Consider the following 18,528-nt stretch of genomic DNA (forward strand, 5'->3'; position numbering starts at 1 on the left):
AAAACTTAACTTTTGACACCGAGCTCAGATATGCAAAACAAACATATATTCATGTACCCCACAGGCTGAAAATCCCAAAAAACAGTCAATTTTTTCAAATCTGAGCTTTCGCTGAGGAGATAGAACAAAGTGCATCTCAGAATGGGCAGTAGGACTCAATTCAGCCAGAAAACTTAATTTTTGACACACAGCTCAGATATGCAAAAGAAAGACATGTTCATGTTATGCAAAGTATGAAAAGACCAAAAACACACAATTCTCAAATCTCTACTTTACCTGAGGATCTGTATCTCAGAATAGGCAGTAGGACTCAATTCAACCAGAAAATTTAACTTTTGACACACAGCTCAGATATGCAAAACAAACCTATATTCATGTACCCTACAGTCTGAGAAGCCCAAAAAACAGTCAATTGTTTCAAATCTGAGCTTTTCCTGAGGAGATAGACCAAAGTGCATCTCAAAATGGGCAGTAGGGCTCAATTCAGCCAGAAAACTTGACTTTTCACACACAGCTCAGATATGCAAAAGAAATTTTTATTCATGTACCCCACAGTCTGAAAACACCAAAAACACACAATTCTCAAATCTGAGCGTTCCCTGAGGAGATAGACCAAAGTGCATTTCAGAATAGGCAGTAGGACTCAATTTAGCCAGAAAACTTAACTTTTGACACAGAGCTCAGATATGGAAAACAAACATATATTCATGTACCGCACAGTCTGAAAAGCCCAAAAAACAGTCAATTTTTTCAAATCTGAGCTTTCCCTGAGGAGATAGACCAAAGTGCATCGCAGAATGGGCAGTAGGGCTCAATTCAGCAGGAAAACTTAACTTTTGACACACAGCTCAGATATGCAAAACAAAAGTATATTCAAGCACCCAACAGTCTGAAAATCCCCAAAACACACAATTCTCAAATCTGAGCGTTCCCTGAGGAGATAGACCAAAGTGCATTTCAGAACAGGCAGTAGGACTGAATTCAGCCAGAAAACTTAACTTTTGACACAGAGCTCAGATATGCAAAACAAACATATATTCATGTACTCCACAGTCTGAGAAGCCCAAAAAACAGTCAATTGTTTCAAATCTGAGCTTTCCCTGAGGAGATAGACCAAAGTGCATCTCAAAATGGGCAGTAGGGCTCAATTCAGCCAGAAAACTTGACTTTTGACACACAGCTCAGATATGCAAAAGAAATTTATATTCATGTATCCCACAGTCTGAAAACACCAAAAACAGTCAATTCTCAAATCTGAGCGTTCCCTGAGGAGATAGACCAAAGTGCATTTCAGAATAGGCAGTAGGACTCAATTTAGCCAGAAAACTTAACTTTTGACACAGAGCTCAGATATGGAAAACAAACATATATTCATGTACCCCACAGTCTGAAAACACCAAAAACACACAATTCTCAAATCTGAGCGTTCCCTGAGGAGATAGACCAAAGTTCATTTCAGAATAGGCAGTAGGACTCAATTCAGCCAGAAAACTTAACTTTTGACACAGAGCTCAGATATGGAAAACAAACATATATTCATGTACCGCACAGTCTGAAAAGCCCAAAAAACAGTCAATTTCTTCAAATCTGAGCTTTCCCTGAGGAGATAGACCAAAGTGCATCGCAGAATGGGCAGTAGGGCTCAATTCAGCCAGAAAACTTAACTTTTGACATACAGCTCAGATATGCAAAAGAAACACATGTTCATGTTACGCAAGGTATGAAAACACCAAAAACACACACTTCTCAAATCTGAACTTTACCTGAGGATATGTATCTCAGAATAGGCAGTAGGACTCAATTCAACCAGAAAACTTAACTTTTGACACACAGCTCAGATATGCAAAACAAACGTATATTCATGCACCACACAGTCTGAGAAGCCCAAAAAACAGTCAATTTTTTCAAATCTGAGCTTTCCCTGAGGAGATAGAACAAAGTGCATCTCAGAATGGGCAGTAGGGCTCAATTCAGACAGAAAACTTAACTTTTGACACACAGCTCAGATATGCAAAAGAAACACATGTTCATGTTACGCAAAGTATGAAAACACCAAAAACACACAATTCTCAAATCTCTACTGTACCTGAGGATCTGTATCTCAGAATAGGCAGTAGGAATCAATTCAACCAGAAAATTTAACTTTTGACACACAGCTCAGATATGGAAAACAAACATATATTCATGTACCGCACAGTCTGAAAAGCCCAAAAAACAGTCAATTGTTTCAAATCTGAGCTTTCCCTGAGGAGATAGACCAAAGTGCATCGCAGAATGGGCAGTAGGGCTCAATTCAGCCAGAAAACTTAACTTTTGACACACAGCTCAGATATGCAAAACAAAAGTATATTCATGCACCCAACAGTCTGAAAATCCCCAAAACACACAATTCTCAAATCTGAGCGTTCCCTGAGGAGAAAGACCAAAGAGAATTTCAGAACAGGCAGTAGGACTTAATTCAGCCAGAAAACTTAACTTTTGACACAGAGCTCAGATATGCAAAACAAACATATATTCATGTACCCCACAGTCTGAGAAGCCCAAAAAACAGTCAATTGTTTCAAATCTGAGCTTTCCCTGAGGAGATAGACCAAAGTGCATCGCAGAATGGGCAGTAGGGCTCAATTCAGCCAGAAAACTTAACTTTTGACATACAGCTCAGATATGCAAAAGAAACACATGTTCATGTTACGCAAGGTATGAAAACACCAAAAACACACACTTCTCAAATCTGAACTTTACCTGAGGATATGTATCTCAGAATAGGCAGTAGGACTCAATTCAACCAGAAAACTTAACTTTTGACACACAGCTCAGATATGCAAAACAAACGTATATTCATGCACCACACAGTCTGAGAAGCCCAAAAAACAGTCAATTTTTTCAAATCTGAGCTTTCCCTGAGGAGATAGAACAAAGTGCATCTCAGAATGGGCAGTAGCGCTCAATTCAGACAGAAAACTTAACTTTTGACACACAGCTCAGATATGCAAAAGAAACACATGTTCATGCTACGCAAAGTATGAAAACACCAAAAACACACAATTCTCAAATCTCTACTGTACCTGAGGATCTGTATCTCAGAATAGGCAGTAGGAATCAATTCAACCAGAAAACTTAACTTTTGATACAGAGCTCAGATATGGAAAACAAACATATATTCATGTACCGCACAGTCTGAAAAGCCCAAAAAACAGTCAATTTCTTCAAATCTGAGCTTTCCCTGAGGAGATAGACCAAAGTGCATCGCAGAATGGGCAGTAGGGCTCAATTCAGCCAGAAAACTTAACTTTTGACACACAGCTCAGATATGCAAAACAAAAGTATATTCAAGCACCCAACAGTCTGAAAATCCCCAAAACACACAATTCTCAAATCTGAGCGTTCCCTGAGGAGATAGACCAAAGTGCATTTCAGAACAGGCAGTAGGACTGAATTCAGCCAGAAAACTTAACTTTTGACACAGAGCTCAGATATGCAAAACAAACATATATTCATGTACCCCACAGTCTGAGAAGCCCAAAAAACAGTCAATTGTTTCAAATCTGAGCTTTCCCTGAGGAGATAGAACAAAGTGCATCTCAGAATGGGCAGTAGGGCTCAATTCAGCCAGAAAACTTAACTTTTAACCCAAGCTCAGATTTTCAAAAGAAACACATGTTCATGTTACGAAAAGTATGAAAACAGCAAAAACACACAATTCTCAAATCTGAACTTTACCTGAGGATCTGTATCTCAGAATAGGCAGTAGGACTCAATTCAACCAGAAAATTTAACTTTTGACACACAGCTCAGATAAGCAAAACAAACCAATATTCATGTACCCTACAGTCTGAGAAGCCCAAAAAACAGTCAATTGTTTCAAATCTGAGCTTTCCCTGAGGAGATAGACCAAAGTGCATCTCAAAATGGGCAGTAGGGCTCAATTCAGCCAGAAAACTTGACTTTTGACACAAAGCTCAGATATGCAAAAGAAATTTATATTCATGTACCCCACAGTCTGAAAACACCAAAAACAGTCAATTCTCAAATCTGAGCGTTCCCTGAGGAGATAGACCAAAGTGCATTTCAGAATAGGCAGTAGGACTCAATTTAGCCAGAAAACTTAACTTTTGACACAGAGCTCAGATATGGAAAACAAACATATATTCATGTACCGCACAGTCTGAAAAGCCCAAAAAACAGTCAATTTTTTCAAATCTGAGCTTTCCCTGAGGAGATAGACCAAAGTGCATCGCAGAATGGGCAGTAGGGCTCAATTCAGCCAGAAAACTTAACTTTTGACACACAGCTCAGATATGCAAAACAAAAGTATATTCATGCACCCAACAGTCTGAAAATCCCCAAAACACACAATTCTCAAATCTGAGCGTTCCCTGAGGAGAAAGACCAAAGAGCATTTCAGAACAGGCAGTAGGACTTAATTCAGCCAGAAAACTTAACTTTTGACACAGAGCTCAGATATGCAAAACAAACATATATTCATGTACCCCACAGTCTGAGAAGCCCAAAAAACAGTCAATTGTTTCAAATCTGAGCTTTCCCTGAGGAGATAGACCAAAGTGCATCGCAGAATGGGCAGTAGGGCTCAATTCAGCCAGAAAACTTAACTTTTGACATACAGCTCAGATATGCAAAAGAAACACATGTTCATGTTACGCAAGGTATGAAAACACCAAAAACACACACTTCTCAAATCTGAACTTTACCTGAGGATATGTATCTCAGAATAGGCAGTAGGACTCAATTCAACCAGAAAACTTAACTTTTGACACACAGCTCAGATATGCAAAACAAACGTATATTCATGCACCACACAGTCTGAGAAGCCCAAAAAACAGTCAATTTTTTCAAATCTGAGCTTTCCCTGAGGAGATAGAACAAAGTGCATCTCAGAATGGGCAGTAGCGCTCAATTCAGACAGAAAACTTAACTTTTGACACACAGCTCAGATATGCAAAAGAAACACATGTTCATGCTACGCAAAGTATGAAAACACCAAAAACACACAATTCTCAAATCTCTACTGTACCTGAGGATCTGTATCTCAGAATAGGCAGTAGGAATCAATTCAACCAGAAAACTTAACTTTTGATACAGAGCTCAGATATGGAAAACAAACATATATTCATGTACCGCACAGTCTGAAAAGCCCAAAAAACAGTCAATTTCTTCAAATCTGAGCTTTCCCTGAGGAGATAGACCAAAGTGCATCGCAGAATGGGAAGTAGGGCTCAATTCAGCCAGAAAACTTAACTTTTGACACACAGCTCAGATATGCAAAACAAAAGTATATTCAAGCACCCAACAGTCTGAAAATCCCCAAAACACACAATTCTCAAATCTGAGCGTTCCCTGAGGAGATAGACCAAAGTGCATTTCAGAACAGGCAGTAGGACTGAATTCAGCCAGAAAACTTAACTTTTGACACAGAGCTCAGATATGCAAAACAAACATATATTCATGTACCCCACAGTCTGAGAAGCCCAAAAAACAGTCAATTGTTTCAAATCTGAGCTTTCCCTGAGGAGATAGAACAAAGTGCATCTCAGAATGGGCAGTAGGGCTCAATTCAGCCAGAAAACTTAACTTTTAACCCAAGCTCAGATTTTCAAAAGAAACACATGTTCATGTTACGAAAAGTATGAAAACAGCAAAAACACACAATTCTCAAATCTGAACTTTACCTGAGGATCTGTATCTCAGAATAGGCAGTAGGACTCAATTCAACCAGAAAATTTAACTTTTGACACACAGCTCAGATAAGCAAAACAAACCAATATTCATGTACCCTACAGTCTGAGAAGCCCAAAAAACAGTCAATTGTTTCAAATCTGAGCTTTCCCTGAGGAGATAGACCAAAGTGCATCTCAAAATGGGCAGTAGGGCTCAATTCAGCCAGAAAACTTGACTTTTGACACAAAGCTCAGATATGCAAAAGAAATTTATATTCATGTACCCCACAGTCTGAAAACACCAAAAACAGTCAATTCTCAAATCTGAGCGTTCCCTGAGGAGATAGACCAAAGTGCATTTCAGAATAGGCAGTAGGACTCAATTTAGCCAGAAAACTTAACTTTTGACACAGAGCTCAGATATGGAAAACAAACATATATTCATGTACCGCACAGTCTGAAAAGCCCAAAAAACAGTCAATTTTTTCAAATCTGAGCTTTCCCTGAGGAGATAGACCAAAGTGCATCGCAGAATGGGCAGTAGGGCTCAATTCAGCCAGAAAACTTAACTATTGACACACAGCTCAGATATGCAAAACAAAAGTATATTCATGCACCCAACAGTCTGAAAATCCCCAAAACACACAATTCTCAAATCTGAGCGTTCCCTGAGGAGATAGACCAAAGTGCATCGCAGAATGGGCAGTAGGGCTCAATTCAGCCAGAAAACTTAACTTTTGACATACAGCTCAGATATGCAAAAGAAACACATGTTCATGTTACGCAAGGTATGAAAACACCAAAAACACACACTTCTCAAATCTGAACTTTACCTGAGTATATGTATCTCAGAATAGGCAGTAGGACTCAATTCAACCAGAAAACTTAACTTTTGACACACAGCTCAGATATGCAAAACAAACGTATATTCATGCACCACACAGTCTGAGAAGCCCAAAAAACAGTCAATTTTTTCAAATCTGAGCTTTCCCTGAGGAGATAGAACAAAGTGCATCTCAGAATGGGCAGTAGCGCTCAATTCAGACAGAAAACTTAACTTTTGACACACAGCTCAGATATGCAAAAGAAACACATGTTCATGCTACCCAAAGTATGAAAACACCAAAAACACACAATTCTCAAATCTCTACTGTACCTGAGGATCTGTATCTCAGAATAGGCAGTAGGAATCAATTCAACCAGAAAACTTAACTTTTGATACAGAGCTCAGATATGGAAAACAAACATATATTCATGTACCGCACAGTCTGAAAAGCCCAAAAAACAGTCAATTTCTTCAAATCTGAGCTTTCCCTGAGGAGATAGACCAAAGTGCATCGCAGAATGGGCAGTAGGGCTCAATTCAGCCAGAAAACTTAACTTTTGACACACAGCTCAGATATGCAAAACAAAAGTATATTCAAGCACCCAACAGTCTGAAAATCCCCAAAACACACAATTCTCAAATCTGAGCGTTCCCTGAGGAGATAGACCAAAGTGCATTTCAGAACAGGCAGTAGGACTGAATTCAGCCAGAAAACTTAACTTTTGACACAGAGCTCAGATATGCAAAACAAACATATATTCATGTACCCCACAGTCTGAGAAGCCCAAAAAACAGTCAATTGTTTCAAATCTGAGCTTTCCCTGAGGAGATAGAACAAAGTGCATCTCAGAATGGGCAGTAGGGCTCAATTCAGCCAGAAAACTTAACTTTTAACCCAAGCTCAGATTTTCAAAAGAAACACATGTTCATGTTACGAAAAGTATGAAAACAGCAAAAACACACAATTCTCAAATCTGAACTTTACCTGAGGATCTGTATCTCAGAATAGGCAGTAGGACTCAATTCAACCAGAAAATTTAACTTTTGACACACAGCTCAGATAAGCAAAACAAACCAATATTCATGTACCCTACAGTCTGAGAAGCCCAAAAAACAGTCAATTGTTTCAAATCTGAGCTTTCCCTGAGGAGATAGACCAAAGTGCATTTCAGAATAGGCAGTAGGACTCAATTTAGCCAGAAAACTTAACTTTTGACACAGAGCTCAGATATGGAAAACAAACATATATTCATGTACCAAACAGTCTGAAAAGCCCAAAAAACAGTCAATTTTTTCAAATCTGAGCTTTCCCTGAGGAGATAGACCAAAGTGCATCGCAGAATGGGCAGTAGGGCTCAATTCAGCCAGAAAACTTAACTATTGACACACAGCTCAGATATGCAAAACAAAAGTATATTCATGCACCCAACAGTCTGAAAATCCCCAAAACACACAATTCTCAAATCTGAGCGTTCCCTGAGGAGATAGACCAAAGTGCATCGCAGAATGGGCAGTAGGGCTCAATTCAGCCAGAAAACTTAACTTTTGACATACAGCTCAGATATGCAAAAGAAACACATGTTCATGTTACGCAAGGTATGAAAACACCAAAAACACACACTTCTCAAATCTGAACTTTACCTGAGTATATGTATCTCAGAATAGGCAGTAGGACTCAATTCAACCAGAAAACTTAACTTTTGACACACAGCTCAGATATGCAAAACAAACGTATATTCATGCACCACACAGTCTGAGAAGCCCAAAAAACAGTCAATTTTTTCAAATCTGAGCTTTCCCTGAGGAGATAGAACAAAGTGCATCTCAGAATGGGCAGTAGCGCTCAATTCAGACAGAAAACTTAACTTTTGACACACAGCTCAGATATGCAAAAGAAACACATGTTCATGCTACGCAAAGTATGAAAACACCAAAAACACACAATTCTCAAATCTCTACTGTACCTGAGGATCTGTATCTCAGAATAGGCAGTAGGAATCAATTCAACCAGAAAACTTAACTTTTGACACAGAGCTCAGATATGGAAAACAAACATATATTCATGTACCGCACAGTCTGAAAAGCCCAAAAAACAGTCAATTTCTTCAAATCTGAGCTTTCCCTGAGGAGATAGACCAAAGTGCATCGCAGAATGGGCAGTAGGGCTCAATTCAGCCAGAAAACTTAACTTTTGACACACAGCTCAGATATGCAAAACAAAAGTATATTCAAGCACCCAACAGTCTGAAAATCCCCAAAACACACAATTCTCAAATCTGAGCGTTCCCTGAGGAGATAGACCAAAGTGCATTTCAGAACAGGCAGTAGGACTGAATTCAGCCAGAAAACTTAACTTTTGACACAGAGCTCAGATATGCAAAACAAACATATATTCATGTACTCCACAGTCTGAGAAGCCCAAAAAACAGTCAATTGTTTCAAATCTGAGCTTTCCCTGAGGAGATAGAACAAAGTGCATCTCAGAATGGGCAGTAGGGCTCAATTCAGCCAGAAAACTTAACTTTTAACCCAAGTTCAGATTTTCAAAAGAAACACATGTTCATGTTACGAAAAGTATGAAAACAACAAAAACACACAATTCTCAAATCTGAACTTTACCTGAGGATCTGTATCTCAGAATAGGCAGTAGGACTCAATTCAACCAGAAAATTTAACTTTTGACACACAGCTCAGATATGCAAAACAAACCTATATTCACGTACCCTACAGTCTGAGAAGCCCAAAAGACAGTCAATTGTTTCAAATCTGAGCTTTCCCTGAGGAGATAGACCAAAGTGCATCTCAAAATGGGCAGTAGGGCTCAATTCAGCCAGAAAACTTGACTTTTGACACACAGCTCAGATATGCAAAAGAAATTTATATTCATGTACCCCACAGTCTGAAAACACCAAAAACAGTCAATTCTCAAATCTGAGCGTTCCCTGAGGAGATAGACCAAAGTGCATTTCAGAATAGGCAGTAGGACTCAATTTAGCCAGAAAACTTAACTTTTGACACAGAGCTCAGATATGGAAAACAAACATATATTCATGTACCCCACAGTCTGAAAACACCAAAAACACACAATTCTCAAATCTGAGCGTTCCCTGAGGAGATAGACCAAAGTTCATTTCAGAATAGGCAGTAGGACTCAATTCAGCCAGAAAACTTAACTTTTGACACAGAGCTCAGATATGGAAAACAAACATATATTCATGTACCGCACAGTCTGAAAAGCCCAAAAAACAGTCAATTTCTTCAAATCTGAGCTTTCCCTGAGGAGATAGACCAAAGTGCATCGCAGAATGGGCAGTAGGGCTCAATTCAGCCAGAAAACTTAACTTTTGACATACAGCTCAGATATGCAAAAGAAACACATGTTCATGTTACGCAAGGTATGAAAACACCAAAAACACACACTTCTCAAATCTGAACTTTACCTGAGGATATGTATCTCAGAATAGGCAGTAGGACTCAATTCAACCAGAAAACTTAACTTTTGACACACAGCTCAGATATGCAAAACAAACGTATATTCATGCACCACACAGTCTGAGAAGCCCAAAAAACAGTCAATTTTTTCAAATCTGAGCTTTCCCTGAGGAGATAGAACAAAGTGCATCTCAGAATGGGCAGTAGGGCTCAATTCAGACAGAAAACTTAACTTTTGACACAAAGCTCAGATATGCAAAAGAAACACATGTTCATGTTACGCAAAGTATGAAAACACCAAAAACACACAATTCTCAAATCTCTACTGTACCTGAGGATCTGTATCTCAGAATAGGCAGTAGGAATCAATTCAACCAGAAAATTTAACTTTTGACACACAGCTCAGATATGCAAAGGAAATTTATATTCATGTACCGCACAGTCTGAAAAGCCCAAAAAACAGTCAATTTTTTCAAATCTGAGCGTTCCCTGAGGAGATAGACCAAAGTGCATCGCAGAATGGGCAGTAGGGCTCAATTCAGCCAGAAAACTTAACTTTTGACATACAGCTCAGATGTGCAAAAGAAACACATGTTCATGTTACGCAAGGTATGAAAACACCAAAAACACACACTTCTCAAATCTGAACTTTACCTGAGGATATGTATCTCAGAATAGGCAGTAGGACTCAATTCAACCAGAAAACTTAACTTTTGACACACAGCTCAGATATGCAAAACAAACGTATATTCATGCACCACACAGTCTGAGAAGCCCAAAAAACAGTCAATTTTTTCAAATCTGAGCTTTCCCTGAGGAGATAGAACAAAGTGCATCTCAGAATGGGCAGTAGTGCTCAATTCAGACAGAAAACTTAACTTTTGACACACAGCTCAGATATGCAAAAGAAACACATGTTCATGCTACGCAAAGTATGAAAACACCAAAAACACACAATTCTCAAATCTCTACTGTACCTGAGGATCTGTATCTCAGAATAGGCAGTAGGAATCAATTCAACCAGAAAACTTAACTTTTGACACAGAGCTCAGATATGGAAAACAAACATATATTCATGTACCGCACAGTCTGAAAAGCCCAAAAAACAGTCAATTTCTTCAAATCTGAGCTTTCCCTGAGGAGATAGACCAAAGTGAATCGCAGAATGGGCAGTAGGGCTCAATTCAGCCAGAAAACTTAACTTTTGACACACAGCTCAGATATGCAAAACAAAAGTATATTCAAGCACCCAACAGTCTGAAAATCCCCAAAACACACAATTCTCAAATCTGAGCGTTCCCTGAGGAGATAGACCAAAGTGCATTTCAGAACAGGCAGTAGGACTGAATTCAGCCAGAAAACTTAACTTTTGACACAGAGCTCAGATATGCAAAACAAACATATATTCATGTACCCCACAGTCTGAGAAGCCCAAAAAACAGTCAATTGTTTCAAATCTGAGCTTTCCCTGAGGAGATAGAACAAAGTGCATCTCAGAATGGGCAGTAGGGCTCAATTCAGCCAGAAAACTTATCTTTTAACCCAAGCTCAGATTTTCAAAAGAAACACATGTTCATGTTACGAAAAGTATGAAAACAACAAAAACACACAATTCTCAAATCTGAACTTTACCTGAGGATCTGTATCTCAGAATAGGCAGTAGGACTCAATTCAACCAGAAAATTTAACTTTTGACACACAGCTCAGATATGCAAAACAAACCTATATTCATGTACCCTACAGTCTGAGAAGCCCAAAAGACAGTCAATTGTTTCAAATCTGAGCTTTCCCTGAGGAGATAGACCAAAGTGCATCTCAAAATGGGCAGTAGGGCTCAATTCAGCCAGAAAACTTGACTTTTGACACACAGCTCAGATATGCAAAAGAAATTTATATTCATGTACCCCACAGTCTGAAAACACCAAAAACAGTCAATTCTCAAATCTGAGCGTTCCCTGAGGAGATGGACCAAAGTGCATTTCAGAATAGGCAGTAGGACTCAATTTAGCCAGAAAACTTAACTTTTGACACAGAGCTCAGATATGGAAAACAAACATATATTCATGTACCCCACAGTCTGAAAACACCAAAAACACACAATTCTCAAATCTGAGCGTTCCCTGAGGAGATAGACCAAAGTTCATTTCAGAATAGGCAGTAGGACTCAATTCAGCCAGAAAACTTAACTTTTGACAAAAGCTCAGATATGGAAAACAAACATATATTCATGTACCGCACAGTCTGAAAAGCCCAAAAAACAGTCAATTTCTTCAAATCTGAGCTTTCCCTGAGGAGATAGACCAAAGTGCATCGCAGAATGGGCAGTAGGGCTCAATTCAGCCAGAAAACTTAACTTTTGACATACAGCTCAGATATGCAAAAGAAACACATGTTCATGTTACGCAAGGTATGAAAACACCAAAAACACACACTTCTCAAATCTGAACTTTACCTGAGGATATGTATCTCAGAATAGGCAGTAGGATTCAATTCAACCAGAAAACTTAACTTTTGACACACAGCTCAGATATGCAAAACAAACGTATATTCATGCACCACACAGTCTGAGAAGCCCAAAAAACAGTCAATTTTTTCAAATCTGAGCTTTCCCTGAGGAGATAGAACAAAGTGCATCTCAGAATGGGCAGTAGGGCTCAATTCAGACAGAAAACTTAACTTTTGACACACAGCTCAGATATGCAAAAGAAACACATGTTCATGTTACGCAAAGTATGAAAACACCAAAAACACACAATTCTCAAATCTCTACTGTACCTGAGGATCTGTATCTCAGAATAGGCAGTAGGAATCAATTCAACCAGAAAATTTAATTTTTGACACACAGCTCAGATATGCAAAGGAAATTTATATTCATGTACCCCACAGTCTGAAAACACCAAAAACACACAATTCTCAAATCTGAGCGTTCCCTGAGGAGATAGACCAAAGTGCATCTCAGAATAGGCAGTAGGGCTCAATTCAGCCAGAAAACTTAACTTTTGACACCGAGCTCAGATATGCAAAACAAACATATATTCATGTACCCCACAGGCTGAAAATCCCAAAAAACAGTCAATTTTTTCAAATCTGAGCTTTCCCTGAGGAGATAGACCAAAGTGCATCTCAGAATCGGCAGTAGGGCTTAATTCAGCCAGAAAGCTTAACTTTTGACACACAGCTCAGATATGCAAAAGAAAGACATGTTCATGTTATGCAAAGTATGAAAAGACCAAAAACACACAATTCTCAAATCTCTACTTTACCTGAGGATCTGTATCTCAGAATAGGCAGTAGGACTCAATTCAACCAGAAAATTTAACTTTTGACACACAGCTCAGATATGCAAAACAAACCTATATTCATGTACCCTACAGTCTGAGAAGCCCAAAAAACAGTCAATTGTTTCAAATCTGAGCTTTCCCTGAGGAGATAGACCAAAGTGCATCTCAGAATCGGCAGTAGGGCTCAATTCAGCCAGAAAACTTGACTTTTGACACACAGCTCAGATATGCAAAAGAAATTTATATTCATGTACCCCACAGTCTGAAAACACCAAAAACACACAATTCTCAAATCTGAGCGTTCCCTGAGGAGATAGACCAAAGTGCATTTCAGAATAGGCAGTAGGACTCAATTTAGCCAGAAAACTTAACTTTTGACACAGAGCTCAGATATGGAAAACAAACATATATTCATGTACCGCACAGTCTGAAAAGCCCAAAAAACAGTCAATTTCTTCAAATCTGAGCTTTCCCTGAGGAGATAGACCAAAGTGCATCGCAGAATGGGCAGTAGGGCTCAATTCAGCCAGAAAACTTAACTTTTGACACACAGCTCAGATATGCAAAACAAAAGTATATTCAAGCACCCAACAGTCTGAAAATCCCCAAAACACACAATTCTCAAATCTGAGCGTTCCCTGAGGAGATAGACCAAAGTGCATTTCAGAACAGGCAGTAGGACTGAATTCAGCCAGAAAACTTAACTTTTGACACCGAGCTCAGATATGCAAAACAAACATATATTCATGTACCCCACAGGCTGAAAATCCCAAAAAACAGTCAATTTTTTCAAATCTGAGCTTTCCCTGAGGAGATAGACCAAAGTGCATCTCAGAATCGGCAGTAGGGCTCAATTCAGCCAGAAAACTTGACTTTTGACACACAGCTCAGATATGCAAAAGAAATTTATATTCATGTACCCCACAGTCTGAAAACACCAAAAACACACAATTCTCAAATCTGAGCGTTCCCTGAGGAGATAGACCAAAGTGCATCTCAGAATAGGCAGTAGGGCTCAATTCAGCCAGAAAACTTAACTTTTGACACCGAGCTCAGATATGCAAAACAAACATATATTCATGTACCCCACAGGCTGAAAATCCCAAAAAACAGTCAATTTTTTCAAATCTGAGCTTTCCCTGAGGAGATAGACCAAAGTGCATCTCAGAATCGGCAGTAGGGCTCAATTCAGCCAGAAAGCTTAACTTTTGACACACAGCTCAGATATGCAAATGAAAGACATGTTCATGTTATGCAAAGTATGAAAAGACCAAAAACACACAATTCTCAAATCTCTACTTTACCTGAGGATCTGTATCTCAGAATAGGCAGTAGGACTCAATTCAATCAGAAAATTTAACTTTTGACACAGAGCTCAGATATGCAAAACAAACATATATTCATGTACCCCACAGTCTGAGAAGCCCAAAAAACAGTCAATTGTTTCAAATCTGAGCTTTCCCTGAGGAGATAGAACAAAGTGCATCTCAGAATGGGCAGTAGGGCTCAATTCAGCCAGAAAACTTAACTTTTAACCCAAGCTCAGATTTTCAAAAGAAACACATGTTCATGTTACGAAAAGTATGAAAACAGCAAAAACACACAATTCTCAAATCTGAACTTTACCTGAGGATCTGTATCTCAGAATAGGCAGTAGGACTCAATTCAACCAGAAAATTTAACTTTTGACACACAGCTCAGATATGCAAAACAAACCAATATTCATGTACCCTACAGTCTGAGAAGCCCAAAAAACAGTCAATTGTTTCAAATCTGAGCTTTCCCTGAGGAGATAGACCAAACTGCATCTCAAAATGGGCAGTAGGGCTCAATTCAGCCAGAAAACTTGACTTTTGACACACAGCTCAGATATGCAAAAGAAATTTATATTCATGTACCCCACAGTCTGAAAACACCAAAAACAGTCAATTCTCAAATCTGAGCGTTCCCTTAGGGGATAGACCAAAGTGCATTTCAGAATAGGCAGTAGGACTCAATTTAGCCAGAAAACTTAACTTTTGACACAGAGCTCAGATATGGAAAACAAACATATATTCATGTACCGCACAGTCTGAAAAGCCCAAAAAACAGTCAATTTTTTCAAATCTGAGCTTTCCCTGAGGAGATAGACCAAAGTGCATCGCAGAATGGGCAGTAGGGCTCAATTCAGCCAGAAAACTTAACTTTTGACACACAGCTCAGATATGCAAAACAAAAGTATATTCATGCACCCAACAGTCTGAAAATCCCCAAAACACACAATTCTCAAATCTGAGCGTTCCCTGAGGAGATAGACCAAAGTGCATTTCAGAACAGGCAGTAGGACTGAATTCAGCCAGAAAACTTAACTTTTGACACAGAGCTCAGATATGCAAAACAAACATATATTTATGTACCCCACAGTCTGAGAAGCCCAAAAAACAGTCAATTGTTTCAAATCTGAGCTTTCCCTGAGGAGATAGAACAAAGTGCATCTCAGAATGAGCAGTAGGACTCAATTCAGCCAGAAAACTTAACTTTTGACATACAGCTCAGATATGCAAAAGAAACACATGTTCATGTTACGCAAGGTATGAAAACACCAAAAACACACACTTCTCAAATCTGAACTTTACCTGAGTATATGTATCTCAGAATAGGCAGTAGGACTCAATTCAACCAGAAAACTTAACTTTTGACACACAGCTCAGATATGCAAAACAAACGTATATTCATGCACCACACAGTCTGAGAAGCCCAAAAAACAGTCAATTTTTTCAAATCTGAGCTTTCCCTGAGGAGATAGAACAAAGTGCATCTCAGAATGGGCAGTAGCGCTCAATTCAGACAGAAAACTTAACTTTTGACACACAGCTCAGATATGCAAAAGAAACACATGTTCATGCTACGCAAAGTATGAAAACACCAAAAACACACAATTCTCAAATCTCTACTGTACCTGAGGATCTGTATCTCAGAATAGGCAGTAGGAATCAATTCAACCAGAAAACTTAACTTTTGACACAGAGCTCAGATATGGAAAACAAACATATATTCATGTACCGCACAGTCTGAAAAGCCCAAAAAACAGTCAATTTCTTCAAATCTGAGCTTTCCCTGAGGAGATAGACCAAAGTGCATCGCAGAATGGGCAGTAGGGCTCAATTCAGCCAGAAAACTTAACTTTTGACACACAGCTCAGATATGCAAAACAAAAGTATATTCAAGCACCCAACAGTCTGAAAATCCCCAAAACACACAATTCTCAAATCTGAGCGTTCCCTGAGGAGATAGACCAAAGTGCATTTCAGAACAGGCAGTAGGACTGAATTCAGCCAGAAAACTTAACTTTTGACACAGAGCTCAGATATGCAAAACAAACATATATTCATGTACTCCACAGTCTGAGAAGCCCAAAAAACAGTCAATTGTTTCAAATCTGAGCTTTCCCTGAGGAGATAGAACAAAGTGCATCTCAGAATGGGCAGTAGGGCTCAATTCAGCCAGAAAACTTAACTTTTAACCCAAGTTCAGATTTTCAAAAGAAACACATGTTCATGTTACGAAAAGTATGAAAACAACAAAAACACACAATTCTCAAATCTGAACTTTACCTGAGGATCTGTATCTCAGAATAGGCAGTAGGACTCAATTCAACCAGAAAATTTAACTTTTGACACACAGCTCAGATATGCAAAACAAACCTATATTCACGTACCCTACAGTCTGAGAAGCCCAAAAGACAGTCAATTGTTTCAAATCTGAGCTTTCCCTGAGGAGATAGACCAAAGTGCATCTCAAAATGGGCAGTAGGGCTCAATTCAGCCAGAAAACTTGACTTTTGACACACAGCTCAGATATGCAAAAGAAATTTATATTCATGTACCCCACAGTCTGAAAACACCAAAAACAGTCAATTCTCAAATCTGAGCGTTCCCTGAGGAGATAGACCAAAGTGCATTTCAGAATAGGCAGTAGGACTCAATTTAGCCAGAAAACTTAACTTTTGACACAGAGCTCAGATATGGAAAACAAACATATATTCATGTACCCCACAGTCTGAAAACACCAAAAACACACAATTCTCAAATCTGAGCGTTCCCTGAGGAGATAGACCAAAGTTCATTTCAGAATAGGCAGTAGGACTCAATTCAGCCAGAAAACTTAACTTTTGACACAGAGCTCAGATATGGAAAACAAACATATATTCATGTACCGCACAGTCTGAAAAGCCCAAAAAACAGTCAATTTCTTCAAATCTGAGCTTTCCCTGAGGAGATAGACCAAAGTGCATCGCAGAATGGGCAGTAGGGCTCAATTCAGCCAGAAAACTTAACTTTTGACATACAGCTCAGATATGCAAAAGAAACACATGTTCATGTTACGCAAGGTATGAAAACACCAAAAACACACACTTCTCAAATCTGAACTTTACCTGAGGATATGTATCTCAGAATAGGCAGTAGGACTCAATTCAACCAGAAAACTTAACTTTTGACACACAGCTCAGATATGCAAAACAAACGTATATTCATGCACCACACAGTCTGAGAAGCCCAAAAAACAGTCAATTTTTTCAAATCTGAGCTTTCCCTGAGGAGATAGAACAAAGTGCATCTCAGAATGGGCAGTAGGGCTCAATTCAGACAGAAAACTTAACTTTTGACACAAAGCTCAGATATGCAAAAGAAACACATGTTCATGTTACGCAAAGTATGAAAACACCAAAAACACACAATTCTCAAATCTCTACTGTACCTGAGGATCTGTATCTCAGAATAGGCAGTAGGAATCAATTCAACCAGAAAATTTAACTTTTGACACACAGCTCAGATATGCAAAGGAAATTTATATTCATGTACCGCACAGTCTGAAAAGCCCAAAAAACAGTCAATTTTTTCAAATCTGAGCGTTCCCTGAGGAGATAGACCAAAGTGCATCGCAGAATGGGCAGTAGGGCTCAATTCAGCCAGAAAACTTAACTTTTGACATACAGCTCAGATGTGCAAAAGAAACACATGTTCATGTTACGCAAGGTATGAAAACACCAAAAACACACACTTCTCAAATCTGAACTTTACCTGAGGATATGTATCTCAGAATAGGCAGTAGGACTCAATTCAACCAGAAAACTTAACTTTTGACACACAGCTCAGATATGCAAAACAAACGTATATTCATGCACCACACAGTCTGAGAAGCCCAAAAAACAGTCAATTTTTTCAAATCTGAGCTTTCCCTGAGGAGATAGAACAAAGTGCATCTCAGAATGGGCAGTAGTGCTCAATTCAGACAGAAAACTTAACTTTTGACACACAGCTCAGATATGCAAAAG

This window comes from Pantherophis guttatus, chromosome 18, assembly GCF_059756535.1.
Source record: "Pantherophis guttatus breed Tessera chromosome 18, ASM5975653v1, whole genome shotgun sequence".
Taxonomy (NCBI): domain Eukaryota; kingdom Metazoa; phylum Chordata; class Lepidosauria; order Squamata; family Colubridae; genus Pantherophis; species Pantherophis guttatus.